Source organism: Amblyomma maculatum, chromosome 8 (genome assembly GCF_055883805.1).
Source record: "Amblyomma maculatum isolate TAMU_Amacu chromosome 8, ASM5588380v1, whole genome shotgun sequence".
Taxonomy (NCBI): Eukaryota; Metazoa; Arthropoda; class Arachnida; order Ixodida; family Ixodidae; genus Amblyomma; species Amblyomma maculatum.
This window is the reverse complement of record NC_139351.1, coordinates 128342426-128368412: the sequence shown is the minus strand read 5'-3', so window position 1 is coordinate 128368412 and position 25987 is coordinate 128342426. Positions and strand designations below refer to the sequence as shown.

At 47.8% G+C, this 25987-nt stretch overlaps 1 protein-coding gene across 4 annotated transcripts in view; it reads right to left on the bottom strand.

The window, feature by feature from the left end:
* LOC146182538 (latrophilin Cirl-like) overlaps nucleotides 1–25987 on the bottom strand; it is a 454778-nt gene that overhangs the window by 287432 nt on the left and 141359 nt on the right. For all 4 annotated transcript variants that reach the window (XM_084577657.1, XM_084577655.1, XM_084577659.1 and 1 more), the window contains exon 3: nucleotides 24594–24637. The gene's annotated coding sequence lies outside the window, so the exon portion shown is untranslated. The remainder of the gene's footprint in view (nucleotides 1–24593; nucleotides 24638–25987) is intronic.

Sequence of the window (25987 nt, the reverse complement as noted above, 5' to 3'; positions counted from 1 at the left end):
GGTCTGTATCTGGCTAACTTTGAGCGAACCTGCGAAAAACTGTCCTTCCAGCGAGACACTTGGTCTCAGAGATTATTGACGGTTCTGCCCTGCGAGGCAGCGGAGGTTGTCGCGCGGCTAAGCAAGGAGGACGCGGACAACTACGAGAAGGTCAAAGCTTGCCTTCTGAGAAAGTATAGGCTTAGCGCCGAGGCGTTCAGACAACGTTTTCGGAACGCTACTAAGTCCAAGGACGAGAGTTACCCTGAATTCCTGTACAATTTAAGAGTAAATTTGGGCGAGTGGCTAAAGAGCACAGATTCCTACAGTGATAGGGACGCTGTAGTCGAGCGAATTCTTTTGGAGCAGTTTTATAACTGCCTCCCAGAAAAAGAAAGAAATTGGTTACAGGACCGAGGCGAAATTAAGTCGGCAACTGAAGCTGCCGAACTTATTGAGGAGTATGCTTCGCGCCGACAATTCAGCAACCCAGCAGTGGATAGGCCCCGCAATCCCAAGTTCAGTGTGAAAAACCGTCAGGAAAGGCACTTTGCTAGAGTTGGAAACGAAGAAATGAAGGTTTCTTCAGGCAAATTCCCTAGAAAGGACGGCAGTGAGAAAAGTGGGGAAGTGACCAACGCGCAGAACACAAAGAATAAGCTTGAGGCTAGGAAGCCGCTCACATGCTTTAGGTGTAATGAGCAGGGTCACATTGCCGTCAACTGCCGGAAAGAAAAGATTGCTTTCTCGTATGTCAGTGACTGCGATGAAAATATGCAGCTTTTAGAACCCTACCTGCATGACCTAGTAGTCAACGGGAAGCCTTGCAAGGTACTGCGCGATTCGGCCGCAACGATGGATGTTGTCCATCCGGCGTATGTATCGCCTTCCGACTATACAGGACAGTGTGCATGGATCCGACAGGTAGTTGAGGAACAGAGTGTGTGCTTGCCGATCGCGAACGTGGTCATCGAGGGCCCTTTCGGCGAATTAACAACCGAGGCTGCCGTTTCAGGAAAGCTTCCTAAGTGCTATCCGTATTTGTTCTCCAACAAATCGGACATGCTGCTGCGAAAGAGGGGCATCCTTTTCGGAGACAGAGTTGTGCAAGCCTTAACACGTTCAAAGGCGCGAGAACTAGCTACACTGCTCATTCCAGAAAAATCCACAGCGGAGGAAACGGCAGTTAAAACAGTGGTAAATGCGGAAGATAGCAGGTCAGAAAACTTTGAGAGCGAGGCATCTGAGATATGTCAACTTGAAAGTGAGCTTGATGAGACGCGGAATGAGGACGTTCTTGAGAGTAACCTCTTGCCGCCAGTGTCTAGTAATCTCACGAGACTTTTAAGTGGAACTCGAGAGGACTTAGCTATGGAGCAAGCCAATGATCCCAAGATACAGGAGATAAGAGAGCGCCACCGCGCCACTAAGACAGCAAAGAACATTTCTTTTGAGATGAGAAAGGGAGTGCTGTATCGCTTATTCAAGGATAAGCGCGGAGTAGAGCGGGACCAATTAGTCGTTCCCCAAAAGTATCGCGGAGACTTACTGCGACTTTCCCATGGCAGCTCGTGGTCATGTCACCTTGGAATAAAGAAAACAAAGCAGAGGCTGTTGCAAGAATACTATTGGCCTGGATGTTTTAAGGACACGGAAAATTTTGTACGGTCATGCGACACGTGCCAGCGGGTTGGAAAGGCGCAAGATAAGTGGAAAGCTCCGATGGTGTTAGTACCAATCATTACCGAGCCGTTTCACCGGTTAGTAATAGATGTAGTTGGGCCACTTCCTGTGACAGAGTCAGGGTACCGTTATATCCTCACTATGTTATGCCCAGCCACGAAATTTCCAGAGGCTGTTCCGCTGCGCGAGGTGACGTCCGAGAGTGTAGTGGATTCGCTGCTGTCAGTGTTTGCACGAGTTGGATTCCCTTCCGAGGTCCAAAGTGATCAGGGTAGCGTTTTCACGAGTGTCCTCACCACCTCATTTCTCGAGCGATGCGGCATTAAGGTAGTGCATAGCTCGATCCATCATCCGCAGAGCAACAGCGTAGAAAGATGGCACTCTGTTCTCAAACGAGTCCTGAGGGGACTGTGCTATGAAAACAAGCGCGAATGGGATACCTGCCTGCCTGCAGCGCTTTTCGCTTTGCGGTCAGTGCCGCACGAATCCACTGGATTTAGCCCAGCCGAGTTGGTGTACGGAAGGTCACTGCGCTCACCTTTGCGAATGGTGCGCGAAGCCTGGGAGGGGCGCGGAGAAGACCCAACAGTAGTAGAATTCATTCTGAACCTCTTGAATCGCTTACATAACACTAAGGAACTCGTTGAGGCCAGCATGAAGTCAGCCCAGGCTCGTTCCAAGGTGTACTATGATAAGACAGCCCGTCAAAGGACGTTTTGTATCGGGGACCAGGTGATGTTGCTGAGAAGTTCAAGGCAGAATAAGCTCGAAGTACAGTGGGAAGGACCGGCTGAAGTCGTTGCAAAGCTTTCTAACACTAACTACGCAGTGAAAATTCCCGGTAGGCGTAAAGAAGTGCGCATTTATCATTGCAATCTTATGAAGCCTTATGTGCAGAGGGAAGCCGTGGTAAATCTAACTTTAAACCTTCCCGAGGAGATGGGGGACAACTTGATTTGCCTCAGCGGAAAAGGAAGCAACGCTCAGGAGCTTCTCAAAAAGACGGAGCAGAGAGGAGAACTAAAGAAATCCCAGCTGTCCGATCTGGGCGAAATAATAACAGAGTTTGAGGCCTGCTTCGTGGACAGGCCAGGCAGGACTGATTTGACTGAGCACGATATTGAGCTGACTTCAGACGTGCCAGTGCGATCAAGGTGCTACCGATTCTCTCCAAGACAAAGAGAAATTCTGGATAGGGAAGTAACTCGCATGCTGGAATTGGGAGTAATAAAACCCTCGGAAAGCGATTATGCTTCGCCTATGATCTTAGTAGAAGCTCCAGGTAAAGACCCTAGGCCTGTGGTAGACTACCGAAAGCTAAATTCTCTCACCAGGGATCAAGTGTATCCTATTCCGAATATTGAGGAGAGAGTAGAACAGGTCAGTAGAGCGGCATATGTGACTACGCTGGACCTTACTCGAGGATACTGGCAAGTACCGCTCACTGAACGCGCCAGCAGATACGCGGCTTTCGTCACTCCGACGGGCAGCTACCAGCCAACAATGATGAGTTTCGGGCTCAAAAATGCTCCATTTTGTTTTTCCCGACTCATGGATAGGGTTTTAAAGGGGTGTGAAACATTCGCGGTGCCTTATTTAGACGACATTGCGGTTTTTTCCGACTCATGGGCGGACCATATGGTACATCTAAGAGCTGTACTGAGCCTTTTGCGTCAAGCTGGACTAACCGTAAAGGCCGAGAAATGTTGCCTGGCAAGGGCGACCGTGGACTACTTGGGTCACAATGTAGGTCAGGGTTTCAGGAAACCCAGCGAGATTAAGATTTCTGCGGTAGCAGACTACCCGCGGCCGAGCACGAAGACGGAAATTCGAGCATTCCTGGGTCTGACTGGGTACTACAATCACTACATCCCTAACTATTCAGCTTTGGCTAGCCCTCTGACCGACGCTCTCCGCAAGACAGAACCGACAAATGTAGTCTGGGACGAACAAAAGGAAGCCTCCTTCGTAAACCTGAAGGCTGTGCTGATTAGCCGTCCGGTATTGCGAGCTCCAGACTATGGCCGAGAATTCACGGTCCAGTGTGATGCCAGTGATCGAGGGTTAGGTGCTGTTCTCTGCCAGAGAGATGACGACGGTAATGAGCACCCCGTGCTCTACTTGAGCAGAAAGCTGAGTTCTAGAGAGAGGGCTTATTGCGCGTCAGAGAAAGAGTGCGCTTGCATTGTATGGGCCATTCAAAAATTGCAGTGCTATCTTGGAGGGGCCAAATTCACCGTAGAGACGGACCATTGTCCCCTGGCTTGGCTGCAAACTGCGACATCGAAGAACAGTCGCCTTCTTAGGTGGAGCTTGATTTTACAGCAGTACAATTTTGAAATAAGATACAAAAAGGGGAAGTTAAATGGGAATGCGGACGCGCTTAGCCGCTCTTTCTAAGCGGTCCGAGATGTTCCTCACCATGTATCCAAATTGATAATCAGGTTTTTTTTTTTTTTTTTTTCGTGCGCTTGTATATGTGTGGCTATGTAAAGCAGCACGTTTGGTTTTCTAGGAATACGTGGGTCCCGAACGTCTTGAGAGTGGGCTTTTCTCGAACAACAATGGCAGTTTTCTTTTGACCTGGTCTCTTCAGACGGGAGCCGAGTGCTTGTTTAGACATGTGGTTGAGTTTCAGACAGCTCGAGCAATTTGGCCTACAACAATCAAGACAACGCGACAAGCAACAGCGAGCTTCAAGCGTTCACGTGCAGGCCATTAAGTCGTCTCTTCATGCAGCAGCGGCGACTGCTGCCCTCCGTGACTCTTCTGGCGGGGGAGGAGGCTGTTACGACCGTGCATCCGCATTTGCGCGCTCTATTGTTCGCCTGTGGGCATGGAAAAGTATTGTGAATATGTGGTGATGGTCCAATGGCTCTAAGTGAGCCTGTTTCCAGGAATCCTGTTTTGTAAGCCTGTTTTGCTTTGTGGACAACCTGCAAATGCCAAATTGACCCTGTCAAGAGAACGTCTGGAAAAACACAAAGAAACGTCCCCCTGCGGGAAATGCAGGAAGTGCTTTCTTTCTTTTGTTCACCCTTCCAGTCGAGAAGCTCTATCGTCCAGTGAGGAATGCCTACTTTCCAAAGGAGACGACAGAGTGACATGTCCGCTGACGTGCAGGACAAGAAAGGAGCATGACTCATACGGCCATTAAGTGATTTCCCGGGAATGCAGGAAAGATTTGCAATTGTCGAAAAGGGACAATGCTGGGAGCCCTATGCGGCGCGCACGTGTACTTGGGTTTCTGAGAAGTAAATCTTCTTGCCGGAACCAGCCTATCGATTCTTGGCTGAAGAATAGAAATGTACCTCCTCGCCGTTCCCAAGCTTTTCCCGCCAACAAGTGACCAGGCTCAACGAAAGAATGCCGGGCCAGTCAGTGCTTCAGACCATCAGTGCAGTGATGTGTTCGATTGGATGCCGATATCTGAGGGGCGTGCCCTGGATTTGGTTGGTCAGCATCTTCAGAGAGGGGCTGGACATAGGGGGTTTTAAGGACGCTGCAAAGCACGAAATGTCGCTCTGGGCCCTGGGTAAACGGCTCATCCAGTCGCTTCTCGCTATGAACTCTTAACGCTTGCCATTTTGCTGATGTACCCTTCTTTTTCGTGTAAATAATCTTGTAAATAAGTTTCTCAAAGTGCCATTAAACCTGCTTGTACATATTTCACCAACTTCGAAGATTCAATCCTACTTCAACCCCGAGTCTCTGCACGCTACCAAGTGAAGGCCGGGTCGACGTAGCCCCAGCGTCACGACGACGGTTAGTTCTCACCCTAAGTGGGGAAATAAAAACGCTGCTCTAATTGTAGCACGTAACGAACAATCTGACTTGTGTGAGGCTCAAGTAAAATAAAAATTTCATTAATAGTTATTAGGTGATTAACTGAAGGTGCTCCTTGATTAACGCCTGCTGTCTTACGTGGCTTATAGTCACATACATGCAGCTGACTATAGTTTCTAAAGGGCCTGAAAAAGAGGCCGTCAGGTTGTTATTGCACGAACGACAAGAATGTTGGTCGCTGCAGCTTGCGCGCGTATTTTCAGCGCTCTCGAAACTGGACTAAAGCCACTTGGGTACGTACGAGAACCAGTTTTATTGGCCTGCTTTTCAAGCTAATTTGAGCCAAGCACAAATCAAGACTTGCAGTTGCATCTACATTACTAAAAATGCGGAACAATGGACGCATATAGGACATCTAATAATGCCTCTAAAAAACGTTTCCTCCCCCCACCTCCCCCACACGCCGGAAGCGGCGGAAAAGTGGTCATCAAGAAGGCAATCAAGCTACGACACAAGTACGCGATAACAAACAGTTAACCTTACTCTGCTGAATCCGTTTCTCACGATCTCAGAAGTTTCGTGTTTACCGCATAATTCGATTAAACCTATACTTCCAGTCTCCGCTCGGTTATGTCCATACAAATTTATGCACAAGCGGCCGGCTGCCCCAGCTGCCCCCTCTACTCCGACTCTTGCCGAGGCGTTTTCCCCTCCCAACACTACCGCAACCCCCAACCTACATTTAGTTGTGGACCACAACGAGAACCTGTAGCGAACCGTGGTTTATAGCCTGTCATCGATACCCTTGCGTCTTAATTAAGCCTGGCAATAAAGGTACTTCCCCTTTAAGTTTTCATTGTCGTCCTGAGTATGAGCTCACATCATCAAACCTCGGAATAAGACCAACTTGGAATTGTGAACAGCCGCCCAAAGCCAAAGCAAAGCAAAGCTGAAGGCCGGGCAAATAAATGATCTGGCCGAATACGCTCAGCACACAGTGGAGCCGTTGCCTTAACTGTGGGACCTAAGCTTTTTAATAAAGCTTTTACTATAGATCCACCTCATCGCCATAGAAGAACAATTAGCTGGCTGACACAACTCTAACAGCCTTTCAAAGGAAAGGAATTCCCGGTAAAAAGAGAAGCACCCGTTGCATAGTGCTTTTTAAAGGAACGAAATAATAGACGCTCGGAAAAGTTTCAGAAGATTAAGCGAACAGGTTTCTTCCACAATCTTCAGCCCTTTCGAAAGTCCTCGAATTGCTTTTCAAACTGAGCTGGTCGAAAGAGAGGAAGACCGTTACTTAACCGCTCCTCTTCCCGCGCTTGGCAGAGTTTTACAGGCTTAACTCTGGTACAATCTTCGACGCTTCTACGAAAGCGCCGGAACCACGGATAAAAACAGCGGCGCATTCAGGCGTTTCGCCGACGAAGAGCATATTTAATCATCGACTTCTTTCGCGTTCCATATGTTCGTATAAGCTCTTCGTCCCCGATTGCTCTCTTTTCTTTGTCGGCAGTGGGCAGCTTCCGTTCGCTTTCGATCGGCGATTCAGAGGAAGCCGACAGAGATGGGCGGTTCCAGCAGGAAGCAGTGGTGAAGGTGAAAGTTCGAGCCGCATACAGAGAGTGCTTTGTGCAGCAGCGCCAACTACCGCGTGTACAGAAGTGCCGTCCACGGTGGTGTCGGCGCTGCCTGCGAACTCTTTCTCGCGGTCGAGAGAGTAATTCTTGAACGGAGGTCTAAGCTACAGGTAAGCGGAAGCGGCTCCTTGAATGCTGCCAACGCTGTATCTTGCGGGAACTCAGCATGGCCGGCATCCGTGCCTATTTTGCGAAGTCGAGGACCATTTAGTTAAATCGAAAAATTTGTTAAAGCCGGAAATCAATTAGTCGGTATAAATTCAGTAAATGAGGATATATTTGCGGAACAAAACGGAAATAAGTGACCGCACGCAAAGTAGTAATGTCGGTGACTGTAGGTACAATTACGGTTAAAAGAGGTCATCTGGGAAGCCGTTAGGATCGTCAAGTCAAGGCTTAGGTTAATGTTATCACAAGTGTGTGGAAAGTCCTTGGTAACGGCCTTGAGACCATGCTGTCATTTGACCGGCAATTCCATTACCAAGAAACAGCGGCATAATTCATCAAACCTTCCAGGTCAGCGGTGTCAGCAGAGCAGTAACGAGTACCCAATATTCGTGACCTACTTTACGTGCGCAAATTTCCTGTACGCTATTTCTTTTCCAGAACATTTCCTCCCAAACAAATTATTTGTCACGACGAACTGAAAGGCGATCAATAATGTCGGTGGATTAAAGAAATGCCGTCTGAGGCTCGTTATATGCGCTCCTGGAGGATCAACGCCTCGTTGGCTTGCTGCCACAATCGCCAGGGGGAGGGGGGGGGGGGTATGCGTGACTCCAGATCCCGGCCTTTTTAGGTGTCAATTCCCCTTCCCATGTGACAACGCGGCAACGCCGTCTCAAAGGATTCGTCTATGTCCTTTGACAGATAAACGCATCCAAGAATGTGTTTCCCTAGGTGGAAGCATACTCCTAAAAGTTAACTTTCCTAAAAAACTGGTAGTTTTCAGTTATTCTCTGTTACATGGATGATGGTTACATGAGAGGGAATTATGAGTGACCGCTGACCCCAGACGCACACTCTATTCGTCGCTGTGGAGCCGCAGAATCAGAAAGTGACAACTGTTTGAAACGAGCCATGACACGAGGTTAAATTAACTCTTATAAAAAAGGTGTATAGACTATATAGACTATATTATATAAATATAAAGTATTTTATTCAATAAATAGACCATCTATAGAATTCCACAGGCTAAAGTCTAATCTTCAGTTCCTTTCGTTTATACACATCCAATAAGCTATCTATATCGATAGTCCTAAATTTGCCTATAGACAGAAGTCTAAAATAGTGTCTAGTCAAGAATCTATAGAAAGTCTATAGATTTTATTGACAGCAGTCCATAGACAGTCTATAGACTGTCTAAAAATGTGCAAGGTTTGGTGTTGCGTTAAGCGGACACGGCGAAATCCTCCGAATTTTTTTAACGGCACTTACGAGCACTGCCACAAATTTTCTTTTATTCGCTTCACGTCAACAAAAAAAACTCAAGAGTATATTTGAAAGAAGCAATACGTTACGGTGAAAGTCCCCCAAGTGACTTCTGGAATACGGAAACAGATTCCGGTCGCTCGCGCACGCAGCGAGCTCCCAGAAGAGTCGTTAGAACTCTCCGTCCTTGATTTCTTGTCACTTGTTGGCTCAACGTCGGCTAAGGAGCCGAAAGCCGAAAATACCGCTGCAAAAAAAGAAAGAGAAACGTCCATACCTCTCCGAAGCAAAACCACCAGCTGACTCAGGAGCACGCAAACGACCGCTCGTACGCGCTGCCTCTCCCCCTTTTTCACCGAGCTTTTATTCCCGGCCATCTCGAGGCCAAATTTGCAAACCGCGACGCCGCACTTCCGAAGACCGAGTCGGCGGGGACGTTGGGAAAGGAACGGGGTTGCGGGGGAAAGATTGTTCTTCGGACCAGCGGCCCAAACTGCCGCGGTCGGAATTCCTCGACTAGTCGAATGTGATTGCCTCGGCTGGCGGCGAATTCGCCTCTTTCCTCCTCCCGAACCTTCCTCCCACTCTCCTGCCTGTCGAACGACCTCTCCTTCCCTCTCCCCTACCTCACATGCAGCAACGCGCGCTTGGCGCAGGCATACGTACATCTGTACGGAGCCATCGCAGACCCGCTTTCGCGCCGCACTCGATTTTGCTGTTTTTTTTTCGCGAACAAAACGACCAGCAGCGGGCAGGAGCGAAGCAAGAAGCTGTGAGACCCCCTTTCTCTGCCTCCTCCGCCTATCTGTTCCCCTAGACTACGGCGACCGACAAACCGCCGCGGAACGTTCATTTAACCGAACGCTGAATGTGCGATTGCCTAAGCAAATGGGGGGATATATGGCGCAGCGGTAGATTTGCATAATTGCGATCATTCCTCCTCGCCCTTACCCTCTCGCCTTCTTCGCAATCGCTTTCTGGCTAGGAAGGTTTGCTGGTACACGCGCGTGTATAGCACACACCACTTCGCTCCAGAGTTTTAGTGCTAATCTTCCAAAACATGGGGGGTTGTCTGGGTAAACGCTGTATGACACGGAGCAGTAGAGATGCGCGGCTTGGAGGATGTAGCGATGACTTGTACACTGTGTTTCTTTGCGCGTTTCTGTCCTACGCTTGCCCAGGCGCGTACATATATGGAGCCTTACAGATGCAGTCAAACTGTCGAGTGGCGATGGAGTGAGGAGGACGGTGCAAATTGAAGCTGAAAACTGGACGCGCATACCGTTGCTGATCATTAGGTTTCCTTTCCTGCTTCTGAGATGTCGGATACCTTTCCGTGGTGGCTAGGGGTTAGCGTGCTTGGCTCTGAACCCGAGGACGTTGGCTGTGCCCCGGTCGTGGGGTCTGCGTTTCGACGGAGGTGGACCGCAAGGCACCAGTGCGCTGTGGGATGGCAGTGCACGTTAGGTTCCCGTTGGCAGAAAATCTTCCGTAGCCTTGAACTATGGCCCTTTCTCTTTCTGCTTCACTTCCTCCTTCGTCCCCTCATCCAGGGAGTTGAGGGAGTCACCGTGACGTGAAACAGTAACTGAACTCATTTCCTAAGCAATGCCATTGTGACGCTGTTCAGTGTACAATACAGGCCTTCGGCTGGTGAAGCTGGCTTTTATACATGACAGCTTTTCCTGCAGGCCTCCAATGTCTTGCATTTTTTATGGAACACATATTATTATTATTATTATTATTATTATTATTATTATTATTATTATTATTATTATTATTATTATTATTATTATTGTATGTGCAAATCACATTGCAGGAACCTCATCGGTGAAAACAGCCGTGCCGACTGGCCGAAAGATACGACATGGCTGGCGTGACGTTAGAGGCTACGAATTCGGCTGCTGCGCTGTTTACTTGCTGTACTTGCTGTTTATGCTCCGTTTCGTTTGCCAGTACACGCGTCTCCTGTTGACGTGTTCTCTGCATCCCCCCCCCCCCTTTTTTTTTTGGCTTATTTTTTTTCTGCCACTTCTGCATACTTTTCTCAGTTCCCTCTTTTCGAGTTTTGCTGCACTGTTTTTGTATGTGTTGTTTGCTTTGTGTGAGTATGCTCTCTCTTCTTTTGCAGATTCTGCCTACACCTTGTGGAATTGTTCTTTGCTCCTTTCCTGGAATTTTTCATCTTTTGAACCTTTCATCTCTTTGTTCATTTTCTCTCGTTTTTGCTCCCTCGCCGAACTTATACGTCGTACTATGTCGTTTTGTTGTCTGTTCGACTTTTATAGTTCTTTGTTGTTTTTTTTACATTCCTGCTTACGTTCAAATTACGTTCTTTTATTTTGGGGCGTTATTTTCGTTTATCTCAAATTGGTTTAAGCCAGACAAAGCTTTGCTGGTCCAGGCTACCTTTCTATTTCTATTGCGCTTTTTAAAAATGTATATAAAAGGACAAATAAAAAAAGTGTAAAGAAAAGCTGCTGCGCTCAGACATGTGAGGACGAGCGCCAAGCTCTCCGTTGGTATACCGCGGCAGCACAATCCGTGGGCCCAATATTGGTCCATTATTGCAATGCGTCCGCAACGTACTGTTCTTATGTAGGGCCGGGCATTGCCACCATAATTCCAATATTGTGTTGATGGTTATTGTACTACCTGGGATAGAGCCATAACTAGGGTCGTGACGGGCTGTAGAAAACGTCCATCCTGTAACAGTAGCGCACAGACGATCTGCTATAACGATGGCACACGCAGCCGTCATGAAGCGTTCCTGTAAGTTGTCGTTCTCCTCAAAATCGACTGACATTTTTCAGACATCAAAAACGACTACAGCGGCGTATACGATTCAAGCTATCTGGCGTTTAGTGAATATGGCCAAAAAGTTGATTAGAAATAGTACTGCTATGAAAAATGTAGGATTTGATTTTATACAGCTGTGAACGAGGGACCTATGAGGGAAGCATTAGTGAAGGACTCCGGATTGAAGTTCAGCCACTTCGGTTAAAGCTGAAATCGCAGAGCACATGCGTTATTTTTTTTTTTTTTTTTTTTTACTCTACCTCCATTTCACCCGACCGCCGGTGTCTGCGTGTCTGCGGAGGCGAAACGGAGTGGCATCCGTGTGCTGTGCGCTTGCACGTTAAAGTACCCTAGGTGGTCGAAATTATTCCGTAAAGCCCACCACAACGGCGTCTCTCATAGCCTGAGTCGCTTCGGAACGTTAAACCCTATAAACCAACCAAACCATCACCTCCATTTCAATAAGGCCGTCACTAGCAGAATTCGATCACACGACCGAATTCATGCGGCCCAACTTCAAAACCGCTGAACAACCATGTACAAAGCTCCCCGTGTCCTTTATTGCTATCTTTCCCCATTTGTATTTCTCATCGCTATCCTCTTCCTATTCCTTTTCTTTCCCGCCGGCCGCAGCTCGGGTGCTTAAGATACTAGATAGTTGACGCGGCCCGCAACGTTATTTCAATAAACCACCACCACCGCGGCCGCTGTTTGCTAACAATAATAATGGACAAAACCCGTATAAAGAAAGCGTGGCGCTGGAAACATCGCACAACTGCTGTCTCAGATGCCGGTTCAGACGCAGGCAATGCTCTTATTGTGATATATATAGGCGAGTATTCAGATAAGAACGGTAATTGAGTTCCCATGACCACTTTTTGTTTCCAATTAAATTTTTATATGTGGTGGGAAAATGTTTCCACGCAAAGGAATGAAAAAAGCAAAGGAATGAACCTTAGTTTTCCAATATACAGCGTAGTTCTGAAAAAAAAAAAAAATCTTATATCGCTAGAGGTGGAAGATGCCGTTTTTGCCATTTCAAAAAGTTGCTAGCTTGTAGCCCTGCTGCTTGCGCACGAAACTTTTGTCATCTATTATTTTTTACTCATTGAAAAGGAGAGTGATTGAAACCATTTTTCTCGCTGCAATTGATTTAGTAAAAAAAATCGCGAACTTCGCTACAGGAGCAACGCACTGCAAAACAATTCTGGCACGAAGCACCGAGTTATTGCCACAAATCTATTTTGTTTTTATTCAGAAGGCCATGTTCTCTTCTTCTTCTTGTTATTTTATATTGTATATTGTATTGTAATATTATACAATATTATTATTATTATTATTATTATTATTATTATTATTATTATTATTATTATTATTATTATTATGATGATGATGCTAATTTCATGCAAAATTTGAGGTTCTAGATCATTAACCGTTTTTTCCGCAACGCATCAAATTCGGCCAAACTTCAATATAAGCAAAATAGGAACAACTTTGATTCTAATTAAAAAAAAAAAGCCATCATCCTCGATTTTATACGCATGCCTTGTTCTTTACTCCGGCAAATATTTGCATGTCAGGAGTTGTCTGTTCGTTCTGTATATTCCTTCGAAATTGGCCAAAATTCAAAAATATATAAAAAAGTATAACTTTGATTCGAATTTAAATGATATCGCCCTCTTCTATTTTCATTTAAATCGCCTAAAACAATCCTCAGTCCTGCATAATTATAAGGCACTAATGAATTATTGCGTTACGCAGAATAAAAAAAGTTAAATATAAATAAAAACTGAGCGCATTTTTTATTCTATAGATTTATTTAGGCCTTCCCACAAAGGAGTACATGCTTCAGAAATTCGATTTATTATTCGCTAAATATAGTTAAATTTATCTTATGCAATATCGGAAGAATTCTCAATGCTTATAAAAACGTTTTCAGCTTGTTTGCACGGTTGATGATAGCTTAAAGTGGAATAAATTCACAATTTCTTGCGACTTCATGAGAAAATGGAATTGACAGTTTAGGCTTTAGTCCATTCTGTAACTTTTTTATTTCGCAGTGCAGTGTTATTCAATTCAGCTCTTAATTATATCGTTTCAACCGCAGTTATGATAAAAATCAACATTGATATGTTCTTGAAGACTCAAGTGCACCTTCCTCAAGTGCACTTCCGTGCGATCATAAGCATAATGCTCAGCAGCTTGACAGTTTTGGTTGGAATTATGTATGTCTCAATCTTTATATCTGTCGATTTATAGAAATTTTCGGTCAGTTGCAAAAAAAAAAAAAAACTGTAAACTAAAAACCGAAAACGTAGCAGAGAATTTCTGTATTTTTCAACATTTTTTTTTACAGTGTATGCACTTTGCTACCTATCGGGCTTGGTAGTTAGTAGTTGGTGTATATTTATTTCGTTTTCAATTCACTTCAAATTTAGTTCATTGAGTTAATTAAGCAAGTGGCTATTGGTATGTGTTTTTATGATTCTACTTTTTGAGGGACGCCGGCTTTGCCCCCGGATTCATTATAGCGCAATTTCGCAATTTAAGAGACAAACACAGACATAAATAAGGACACAGGACAATTCTAGCAGTGCTTCTAATGCGTTGGCGTTAAAAACATTATTACTTTTATTGCGCACACTTCCTCTCTCTTTTCTAATCCCAGCCAGCATTCGCGCAAAGCATTACGTACTGCGCAGCCAAGTCTGCGCTATCGGCTCAGGCTGCGCCATTATTGTCGCTTTAGTCACGGAGGCTTTTCTTTCTTCCCTCGTCCACGATAGAGTGACCAGCAGGGTGGATGACGCCATATTTCCGCCGTTCCACCTGTTGAATATCGAACGCTCAAGGTTACGCACCGGTGGGGCGCGGCGACACCTGAAGGCGTGCCCACAGGGAGAAGCATTCGATTCATTTTGCCGCAAGACAGCAGGGCGCGGTAGGCCCGGCAGACCGTCAACGTGACCGCTAATTACTACGCCCGGTCCGCGAGGAAGAGAAAAGTGAGGAAAGAAAAGAGCAAGGGGAGAGAGCAACGCTGTCCGTGGAGGGAGTTCGTTTACGTTAGGGACGAAGAACGCGGAAGCGACAAGCACACGCCCTATCAAGAAAAATGCGATGGGCAACCGTATAGTCACGCCGCCCATGGTTCAGCCCGAGTTGCACAGGCGTGGAAGCAAGGTTAGTTCTTCCTTTTTTTTTTTTCCTTTTGCCGCCAGCAATGAGCCTGAACGTTTTCATTTCTCTAAACAGCATGCCGATGGTCTTTGAGTGCAATTGTTCCTCTTTATTAGCTTAAAGCGATCGCGATCAAGCGAAACCAAGGTGACGTCCCAAGCCCTTTCCTGTACTCTTATTATTTGAAAGATACGAACAACGCGACGATATTATGTTGTAGAACGAGCAGAATTGATCTAGATTACGAACAAAAAAAAAAAAAAAAAAAAAGAAAAATTTCTCCGCCATTCTGTCTTACGGAGGTGAAAAGAAATTACTGAAAAGTTAAAGAATTTTTTTTAGAAGGAAAGAAAGGTAAACAAACGAATGCTTATTGTAGTTATGAGCAAGAAAAATATAACCTTCTGAAACTCGACAGGGGAACGAACAATCTTCTTAAACGAAGTTTCTAATCCAAGAAAGGAAAACTTAAATGGGATACTGCAAGAAGAAAAAAAAAAAGAAAAAGGGGGAGAAGATGGAGATGAACTTAGAAAGAATGTAAGCAAAGGATCGCAGGAAATCCTGGTTGGCCGCTATGCGCACTTTCCAACGTCCGGACGATTTCGCTGACCGATGAGGACGGTTATGGCGCAGCGATGTTACGGCCTGCGCAAGTTCGGGGACAGTTTTCGACGAGCGACGCTTTGCACACGCCCCAAAACGAAGCTAGCTGGAGGGGGCTTCAAAGTGGTCGGAGCCATAAATATGAACAACCGAGGGGCGCGGCGAGGGAACGGAAAACACTTTTCGCTCTCCAGGGAACGGGAAACCAGGGAGGCCCGGACTGCAAGAGTGAGCATGGATGCGAAGGCTGCGGTATATAGCACTGCAACGTTGGGCGAGCGAGAAGGGAAGAGTGAGGCAGAAAAAGATAAGGCGAGAGAAAAAGTTTTTTGCGCGATCAGGCCCGGCTGCACTACCCGTTCACATCGGCCCTGTGGCTCCATATCCGAAACTACCGAAACAAAGCGTGTAGAAGATGCCAAGGGCGAGCAGCCACCACCGCGACGGTATTGATCAGGCGTACGCACAAACGACAGAATTGCCGGGGAAAGAATCCCACGGGGGACGAACGACGGAAGGGCGGGAGTGACGCCGGCTAGCGATGCGCGGAAAGAAGGAAGAGGTCGGGAGAGGAAGGACTGAGATGCAGTGAGCCAGCAGAAAGCGAGGCGACGATGACGACGACAAGAGGTGGATATATATGGCCGCTGCCCAAACCCTATGGTTTGTCCGGCGACCCGTCCTCGGCTCCGGCGCCGCCGTTAAAGTCACCAGCGTCCCCCAGCGGGGACGCATAACTCAATTTCATACGTCCCAGTGGCGACGACGCTGAAGCCCACGGACATGGCCCCTCCTCGGAGGAGGTAGGGACACCGCGCCCTCCTCCCACTCTTTCTCCATCGCCACCACAACGCGGCGGCGTCGGGCTGGCGTTGTGTGCACTAACCGCCCGCCAGCACTCTCTCTGGGCGCGAAGAGTTTTCCCGGACTCCCGAGATGGATGCCACAATAAATCCAATTACCCGCGGCGGCCCCGTGGTCGAAAGACCGGGGCGCGTCGTCGCCGGACGCGACTGCACAACGCGCTGTTAAGGGAAGAGGAGGACAACTCAAAACGACCGGACAGCGCGGCGACGTCTGAGTGCAGCCGAAAAGTGGACGGGAGACGCCTCCGAATGTGACTCGCCGGGCTAACAGCGGGAGAGCCTCTCTGCAAAGCAACGCTAGAAGGTGGGGGATAGAGAGCAGCTTCCCGAGAATCATGGACAGGATTTCGGCGATAGTCTTCCCTTCCTTCCCGGGGTGAAAATTTCCGAACTATAGCTGCACATTTTCTGCGAGCAACTTTCTCTGTAGCGACGAAATGCATTATTCTAGTCTGTTCGTGCTTTCATCGACAGCCTATGGGAACTTCTATCCCTCCTGGAAAGCCAGAGCGAAAACACCTCAAGTGCAGCGTAATCTTGTGAAAGTGGAGCTCTTTGCACGGTAATGCAGCTTCGACGATCTGTTTACCTGATCATGTCGCGCATTTGAACATGGCCGATTGATGTGCCAAAGTTGTGTGTACAGTATATACAGAAGATGTCCGAACATGCAAATCATTCGAGGAACCCGGAGTTGCTCCATTTTTCTTTGAGTGCCATTTTCCTGTTTTTATTTATTTTTCAGACTATATATACGGATGCAAGGGCTCGAATTTGAAAGACGAAGAAAGAAATGCAATCAGTACCTACTACTGAACTTCGACAGGTCCGGATTCGACGCTCGAAAGGGGGGATGGACCCAAAATAGTAACAATTAGTTTACCAGACTGGTTTTAGTTTTGTAAACAGCGATGCAGAAAAATTCAGAAATTCAAATTTAGAAAATATTGGAGTGCATTTTTTTTTCAAATTATTATGAATTCGCAACAAGTTTTATATCAGAAGGAATAAATATCAACAGAACAGTGCGTGCAGACAGGCGTGGACCAGTCCTGGCAAGGTTAATGAATTCAGCTTCACACAACGTACATGGAGGAGCGTTTCAGCCTCCCGGTCTGTTACTCGCCGTTTGTTCGAGGCGCGTTGGAGAACAGCTCACCTCAAAAGTTCGTTCCTCTCGCCACATTCCCACAATGTACAAGGATGTTTCGAGCCTTGCAAAGAAGGCGGGTGAAAATCATGCAAAGAGAAAACGCGATAAAAAGAAGCTTGAGGGAAAGAAGGATCACTACGAATATTTAAGTAGCCCGAAATGACACGGTGCTATCAAAACAAAAACAGCACTACTAATATACTCTGCGTTTTGAAAGAGGGTAAGCACGCTGGCGAGAAAAGAAAGAAAGAAAGAGAAGGGCGCGCCAAGGAGAGTGAGAGAGGCGTAATAAGAAGCAGGCTCCCCGGAATGTAATCCCCCATTAGACGCAAGCAAGCGAACAGACAGCGGAGACCGATTAAAGAAAACGCCGAGGGGACCGGAGCGGGCACGCGCTCGGCGCCGCTGGAGAGTGTCGCCAATGCTGCTGCGACGAACAGCAACGAAGGCGAGCTGCCACCAATGGCTGGTGGGAGGCGCGCGCACCCAGTTCACAAAAGGAGGTTCCCGAAGAGAAAGGAAGAAGGCCGGTTCGAATCGGATGAGCGAAAGAAGCGGAAAAAGAACACCGAGCTCTCTCCAAGGACAGTGAGGCAGCGAGAGTGAGCAGAAACACGATGACACTCGAGAGAACACGCGCGGAATGTGAAATCCAATTCGATCGCCTAAGCCGCGGGCCCCTCCACTCTTTTTGTACAGCGCGGACGGGATGTTCGCCAACCAGGACAGCTGCAAACTGTAGGCGGAGAAAGCAAGCATCGATGGGATATAAACTTATAAAGGCGAGAGAAGTACGGAGAGTCCTTTCACGAGTATTAGACGCGTACGCCAGAAGCTGTCGAGACAGCGGATTAAAGCAGCGGCGACCGGATGACGATGGCGATTAAGCGGAATACACAAGCTCGAAAAAGCCGACGTGCATCTACCTCCTGATTGCTGCCACGGCGGCGGAACCAGTGCGAGGAAAAAAGAAAAAAGAAATTTTTGATAAAGCAACGGAAAGAAACAAAATGCGGCCTTTTTTAATTGGACGCTTTGTTCCCTTGAGTGCCTGTGTGTGTGTGTGTGTGTGTGTGTGTGTGCGTGCGTGCGTGCGTGCGTGTGTGTGTGTGTGTGTGTGTGTGTGTGTGTGTGTGTGTGTGTGTGTGTGTGTGTGTGTGTGTGTGTGTGTGTGTGTGTGTGTGTGTGTGTGTGTGTGTGTGTGTGTGTGTGTGTGTGTGTGTGTGTGTGTGTTTCTCAAAATACCATGTTTGCTCCGCCCCCAGTCATACTCGCGGCCCCGCATCCTTTTGTAAAACGGTCATGACCCTAAGCACATACTCATACAACATTACACAACTAGACAAGGGCAGGCCTGTTTGGGCCTGCCCTGAAAATTGTAAAATGATAAGCTCCCCGCCTGCAGCTTTAGTGACAACTCTATACTGGTTTAGCTTCATAAAAAACGAGAAGGGTTCAACGCTGCTGAACCGAATGTGGAGCGAAAGCGTTAGCTGCGTGACCGAGCGTTGCATCGAACAAAACCAGCATTGCATTCTTCTTCTTCCACGGTGCCACTCCGATGGCTTGAAAACTTCGCTCAGTGTAGCTTTCTCTACAACAGGCGAATATGACGTGGGAACGCTTTCCTTGATTCCGGAACTTTGCGGTGGACTGCCCTTCCTACCTTTATCTGCTGAGAGCTTCTCGTTTTCACCGAGACTGACCAGTATAAAGCAGCGCTGGCGCAGTCGTTACATAAAGAAACGCACGGGCTCGGGCCGGTACTAAAGCCCGCACCCGGCCCACGGCCAAGCTCGGACCTCGCCCGGACAAGGGCACACATTTATTTCGGCTGTGCTGGGCAGAGCTACCCTATCGTACACGTAACCTTTGAAATCACACGAATATGAACATGGTGCGCGCTAGCCAGGTTTATCGGGTGCTGGGCACGAAAACTTGCTTTCCTGCATCCAAGAGTCTTTCCCGACGTCTGTCTAATTTCCCATCACGCACTTCCGCCGTAAAAGGATCTTTGATAGTCGTCAGTGACTGAACAGGAGGACCGCTGGTTGTGGGCTGCTGAGTTTCGACTTTAGCGTCTCAAGCTTCGACAGCACCGGCGTAGATGTTTAGGTATCCGTTTCGAGATTCGCGCCACTCTATATCCCCTCTCATGCGCGTCTCTGTTGTGGCTTGCACCTATAGCTTCGACGCATGTCTCGGCGGAAGCGGGACAGAGCTTCTAGTCAAAACAACCACAGTTATCGAGTTGCATGTTGTTTCCCGGCCAAGACAATTCAGCGGCGGCGCCGGATGAGCAGACACGAACGACACAAGCTCGCCAAGTATTGGCTACAGAATCAACTCCTTGCTCAACAGTTATAACTGGTTTTGCAGAAGAAGCCGCGAACCCAAAACTTGATCTTCCTGCAAAGAAAGCATAGCAATTTCAGCCACCAATTAAAGCGACGAAAGAAACCTCAGCGCTGCCGGATACATGCTGGAGCCATGTGGGTTGCCAGGCTCCAGCCTTGTGCCTTCAACCAGAATGATAATCCTACCTATGCGCTGCAGCTGAAAATATAACACAACTTCGTATCTTAAACAATATAACTCTGCATTCGAAGATCCTAAATGAAGTCTGCATCCTAAAATTATTTTTGCCTGTATATCGTCGCTTGAGCTGCGATTATAGCAGGTCGGGCCAGTCTGGGTCGCGGCCATAGGTCTGGGCACAGGGTAAAGTCGAGCTCAGACTTTTCCGGTGTCGGGTAGAGCCTCCTGTCGGATAGCCTAAGGCCCATACCGGGCGCAGGCTCAGAATTTCGTCCTTGCACGCGTCTAGTCACTTATAACTGCTGCGTAACACAGTGCTTGTGAGTCTTTGCACAACCAAATCTAGCGCTTCGCCAGTAGCCAACAAGACTTCCCTTCATCTGTGCTCTGCACGCCGTTCATAGACAACTTCCGGTTAGCAAAAAGGCTCACTGTCTAGAATTTCCGGATATTATTCTAAAGCACAAATATACTGGAAATAATTTAGTGTCTATACTTTCCTTTTTTTTTGGGGGGGGGGGGGGGGAGGGGGGGTCAAACGCATTGCTCTCTAACACGGGCCACAGAAGATGATCTGTTCGTTCGGGTGCGCGTTTGAAACCTAGTCGCAACACTGTTTCTTTCTTTATTGAGTGTCAGTTCGAGCGCACGCTGATATGAGGCGTTTTTCCCGCCGCTCTACACGTTCGCATTTTCTCCTGCAAGCATCGACGACGACTTACCATTACTTTTCGCACCTCTCCTGAAAAACAAGTAACTGCGGCTGATACACCATGGCGTATATACCAAGCCAACAAAGATCGTTATGAGCATTCGTTTGAAACACCCTTATAACCATGCCCTAGTCAATGCGTTGTCGTTAATCACAGGGCGAAAAATTCGATTCCTTAAATCAGCACGCTTAAAAAATTGTCTAGTAGAAACGAAATCAAGTAGTGTATTTTTTCTACAATAACAAGAAAAACGTTTTTTTTTTTATTTATTCTCGCTGGAGACACGAGAGGAGTCGGATGATTAGGAGGAAGTTCAGAAATGCCAATCTTACAGGCAAGAATAGCCGATAAGTCTGCCCTTAGTGTGTAACAAGCGATATATGTTCATTGACCAAGGGAATCCGGATATACTATCATAGGGTGCATTTGCAACTAGGATGCAATGTAAAATGTTGAATGGCGAATTTCAATGGGTGCGCCTGTAACGAACTATAGGGTGCTGTTGAAAATGTGGAAATAATCGCTGCTGAGGCTGGGGATAAGGGCACTTAGTACGCGTCAAGCCTTTATGTTTGCTTTTGGTAGCCTTTTTCCTCAAGAGTGTATACAAAACGCAAAAAAAAAAAAAAAATATCACAGTGGATAAATGCTTTTAGATACCACACACCAGTTGCGACAGTGCGAGGTGGACTGAATAAAAAGAGAGAGAGGAAGAGGGGGAGAGGGGGGGGGGGGTGAACTGCAGGTCTGACTTTTGTTCTCGGGGAAGAACTTGAACCCCTGTCGTAACACAAAAAACAGCGCTCGAAGTGACAAAAAAAAAAAAAAGCGAAACAAAAGCTGCTGCGAATAGACGGAAGCATTTTCCGGGAGGAATGTTCTAGCGTCCGTCCGGAAAAGCAGCGCTGAACGGCCGTTCCCATGCAGCAGGAGTCGGTCCACTATGCTTGAGTCTAGTCGCCGAATGTAGAAGCTTTCCGTTCCGCATACCGAGTAGGCTTGGCTGCTAGCTTTCGTAAGACGCGGCGCCCGGCGGACACGTAGCCCGTCCTCCTGTAGATGGCAGCACATCCGCCTCGCTATAGCACAGATTGGGAGCTAAGAAATAAACAAAGAAAGCAATCTTGAGGATAGGAGCCGCTTTCTATGAGCCCTTACACGCCCACGAGGAGAGCCCGCACCGAGTGTATCACCCACGAATCACGATGACCCATGGTTTGCAGTCAGAGATAGGCGAGGCGGGCGCCGCGAGTAGCAGCAAGCAGGACTAATTTGTCGCGTTGAAAACGACGGAGTCCATAAGTTTTGCTCACCGGGAAGTATCAGGTGATTGGAGCAACAAGGTGGGGGGGGGGGGGGGGGGGGATTGCTTGGTGCTGGAGCCGATTGAGACGAGTGGGCGGGGGCGCCCACGAGAGGAACGCCAAAGGCCGAAGACTCGCAAGCGGTTGGCGATGCCCGTTCGCTCTTGCCCCACGCACACAGACACATACACACGCAGATACACACGCACCCCACTCTCGATGATGGATTGGCGGCCGCAGCGATGGCGGGCTTCTTCGGGAGCAAATGGATTCACCGCCAGACGGCTTTGTCTACAGATAACGGTCGCTGCATCGAACGTGCCGCTTTTGCGCACTTGTAAGCGGCCTCTCCTTCTCTGGATCGCGCTACGGAGTACTCGCCAAATAAAGGAATAAATTGGAAATACTGAGGAACAACTACACATCGGGAACGAAAATGGTGACCCTCTGTTGCTCCCTTAAGGCTGGTTCACATGCAAGCGATTGAGCGAACTGAGCGGCAGTGACAAGAGCGAACAATTTCCAACGAATTGACAGCTCAGAACAGGTTTTTGCGTCGCCGCGGCAGAAATCGCTAGCGTTTTCGCTTGCATGTGAACCAGGCTTTAGAAACCAACTGCGAGGAACAGCTAGCAACCACACCTCACGGACGGAGTTATTCGCGAGGAGAGTCAGTCAGTCCAAGTTTACTTCTGCTTGGCTAACGGTGTTGACGGACACATAGATTGGACCACGAACTGGGTATGTGTGCTTGCTTGGTGTCTAAAATCCCCGGAGGACATATTGCAACCGAACGGTTGATGAAAGACAGTTAATGGCCTCTTCCAAGAAAAGGAAATATGTGAACCTGCTTTAGCCCCAGCAGAGGGGCTGCGTTAAACTTAGTCATAGGATTGCAAACTGTAAGCGACAACACGCGCGAAATTTTACAGAATAGCTCCGGTGCTGTTGTGGTGACTTTGTAGCCTGCGCCTCAATCAGTCACGGTGATTGATCAACACGCAGTAACCTCACGTATGACTTATTTACAACGCGACATCGCAACGAGGAGGAAGCAAGGAAGAAGACCAACGACTCGGAAATAATCCCCCTCTGTTAGCGTTGGAAGTTCATTTGCGTTACTAATTCTTAACCCTGCGAAGAATTTTCACTTTAGCTCTCACCAAACCGTGTAAGCTGAACCTCTCCATGCATCAGCAGTGATTATTGGATGGGAACCTGCGCTTACGTACTTTCGCCATCATTCGCTTGTTTGAAAAAAACAAAAACAAAATGCAACTTGCGATACGCTACAGCGTTTATAGGCGAGGCTGCCTTCTATCAGCCTCAATCTATACTCTGACTATATACACTGCAGCGGATCGCTGCTTATAGTGAGTGTATGCTTTCAGCCTCTACGCTCATCTCCGCCGTCATAGTTCTCTCTCTCTCTCTCTCTCTGTTTTGCTTACAACGATGAGTGTATGCGCGACTTCTTTCAGTGAGCGCCAACGCTGTCCGCCCGCAGCCCAAACCCATCAGCACTTGCAGTCAGCCATCCAATTACAAGCCGTGACAAGAGTGAGATAAAAATTGAAGACCAAGCAGAAAGGGGAACGCATAGGAGACGACAAGAGACTCGTGTCGTGTGCCAACGGTGTTCCCCTTTTTTGTGCCACAAGTGTCGTCGTGTCTAAGCATTCCCCTTTTCTGCTTTGTCTGAAAATTTTACCGCACTCTGTACAAAACGGAACATCTTGAGGAATTACTCAAACCACTCGCTACTACGTTGTTTCCCTACTTCGATCCTTACGGACGTTTTGAAATAGCCGTGCCCCCTAAGGGACTAGTTAATGCGGTAGACACGGGCTCGGCGCCAGGTAGTGCCTCGCCGACTAGCCGTCCTGCGCGGCTTATCTTCGGGAACGGCTCCGCTGCGTCCTCACTACCGGACCGGTGTCGTTCGGAACTTAGCATGTGCTCTTCGTCGGCCTATGCGAGAGTGGACGCGGAGAGAGTGTCTTAAAAGCGTCTCCTTTTCGACGGCGTTGTATATATGTGTTGCTGTTCGTGTACAGCTGTCAGATGCGTTTGCCAATCCACAAGTCCCGTTATACCGTCTCCGTGTGTGGGGGGAGGGTTGTTTGGTGACGCGGCGTTTATTGCGAGGCTTAGTGGGTCACAGGTGGTCCTGGCGCGGCCCTAAGAGGACCACTTTGCGGTATCACCTCGTCGGCGCGGCAACAGAGAAGCGAGACGGGGGAAACACTACAGTATAAGCGCGGTGGCGGACGTTTCGCGGAGCCTATAAATCTAGGGGCAATTTATATATCCCCTTGCCGCCGCCTCGTATCCCCTTGCCGCCGCCTCGTATAGATGGCAGCAGCGGTGCGTTTGTTCCGTTTGGACTTGTTCCAGCTGCCTCCTGGAGATGAATGGATCCGATTCAGCGGCGCGCTCACCTTGAACTGGAAAGATAAAGGAGCCACCACACGCGCCGGCGGCGGTTCTTTAAATCAATCCTCCCCGATTCCGAGACCTCCGGGCTCACCGGCACGGGCTGCCGAAGTGTATCGAGCAGTGATATAAAAAGTGGTTTATGGGACGCCGTCGCGGCACTAATGTCTGTCCGATGCAGATTGCGTACGTGCCGTGATACCCTTAGGAAGAATAATGCCACTGACCTCCTGTACTCACTGCAGCCTCAGTGGCTATGTGTACCATGGTCGCATATTATTAGCCCACGGAACCAGTGTTATCCAGCCAGCACGTGCTGCCGGAATGCGTATGTTATCCACAAGTACAACCGCGCGCAGACAAAAATGGAAGCCGTTTATGACGCGTAGTTTATCAGCGTACGCTCGAAACACTCTAGAAGCAAAAACAAAAAAAAAAAAAAAGAGAAAGAAAGCTTTTTAGATAGCAAAGCTTACCCAAGATGGCGGCAAGGTCCTGGCTACGCCCCCTCCTTCTGGCCCTGAAACGAATTGACACAGAAGTAGCTTTAATGAACATTATACAGCGAAGGAGCTGATATATCTGCAGGTAAATGTGGGCAAGGACTAACAAAAGGAGTCGCCGTCTCAACCCCTGTAGGGCTAAACATTGGCCCACAATATGGAAATATAGGTACCGCAAGTCAACCCAATGTTACACGCAATAACAAAACAATTACTTCAAACGAAACATTCGATCGCAGTAGGAAACATGAATAGCTGTCTCCGAAATTTCGCATTTGAAGAAAAACTGCTACTGGAACGGGATTCAAATCATGGATTGACCGCCGTGCCTGAGTTAACAGGACGGTGGCTTACTAGTAGGCTGCAGGACCAAGAGCATTTTTTTTTGTTAAATTGTCATGCTGCGAAGTTTCAGAGGTAGCTATTGAGTTTTCCTTCTCAGCCCCATGGCAGCACTTGGGTGGATTGTTAATGAGTAATTAATTATAGCAAGTTTGCTGCACAGGGTCACCTAAAAGCATTTTCTGAGTATGCCTTCTTTTTTTAAATCCTGTCTGTTGGTTCTGCGTTTAGTGAAGCGGGATCAGCAGTTCGCTTGGTGGAAGAATGCAACGATAAGAAAGCATGACGAGCTAAAAATGAATTTCTCTTCTCAAATTGTGTTTCGTCATTCTGTTCAGCCCTGCAATAACCTTTATCTTTCTTTGCTTAGTTCGAGTGAGTGTAGAATTGGGGCGGTGTGCGAGCACTCCAGTGCACGAATGAAATAGACAGGTGCAAGCACCACCACTCGAGCGTATACAATGAAATAGATGACGACACTGGACAGAGGCTTAGTAGCTGCAGCGGCCAACTGACGGTGGTCGTTCAACTGAGACTAGCTGCTCGAACGGTCTGGGTGAAAATAAAAACCAGCAGCTGAGCTTTATTGAAGCTGACAAAATCAAGCAATGCGAGTACGAAAGTGAGCTCGTCGTTCAACGTCTCCTGACATTCACAACCGAGAGAGTTGAGTACTGGCGCCCGACTTCCGTTGCCACAACGCACCCTCTGAGCTTGACATTCCATGTCAGGCAAATCAGACCTTGCCAAAGCTTAAACCTTTACCTTAGTTACAAGTTAGTGTACTTATGAGTCAGACTCAGTCCATTTATTTATTTATTTGTTCGGATATCCTCAGAGCCGAGTGAAACCCCTAAATGCACCCACGGGGACGCTGCATTGTTAACTATACCATCACGGTCATCATCATCATCAGCAGCAGAAGCCGGATTATCCAATTACAGGGCGAAGGCCTCTCTAACTAATCTGGTCCTGTGCTAACTCCATCCACTCGACCCCTGCGGACTTTCTAACCTCATCCGCCC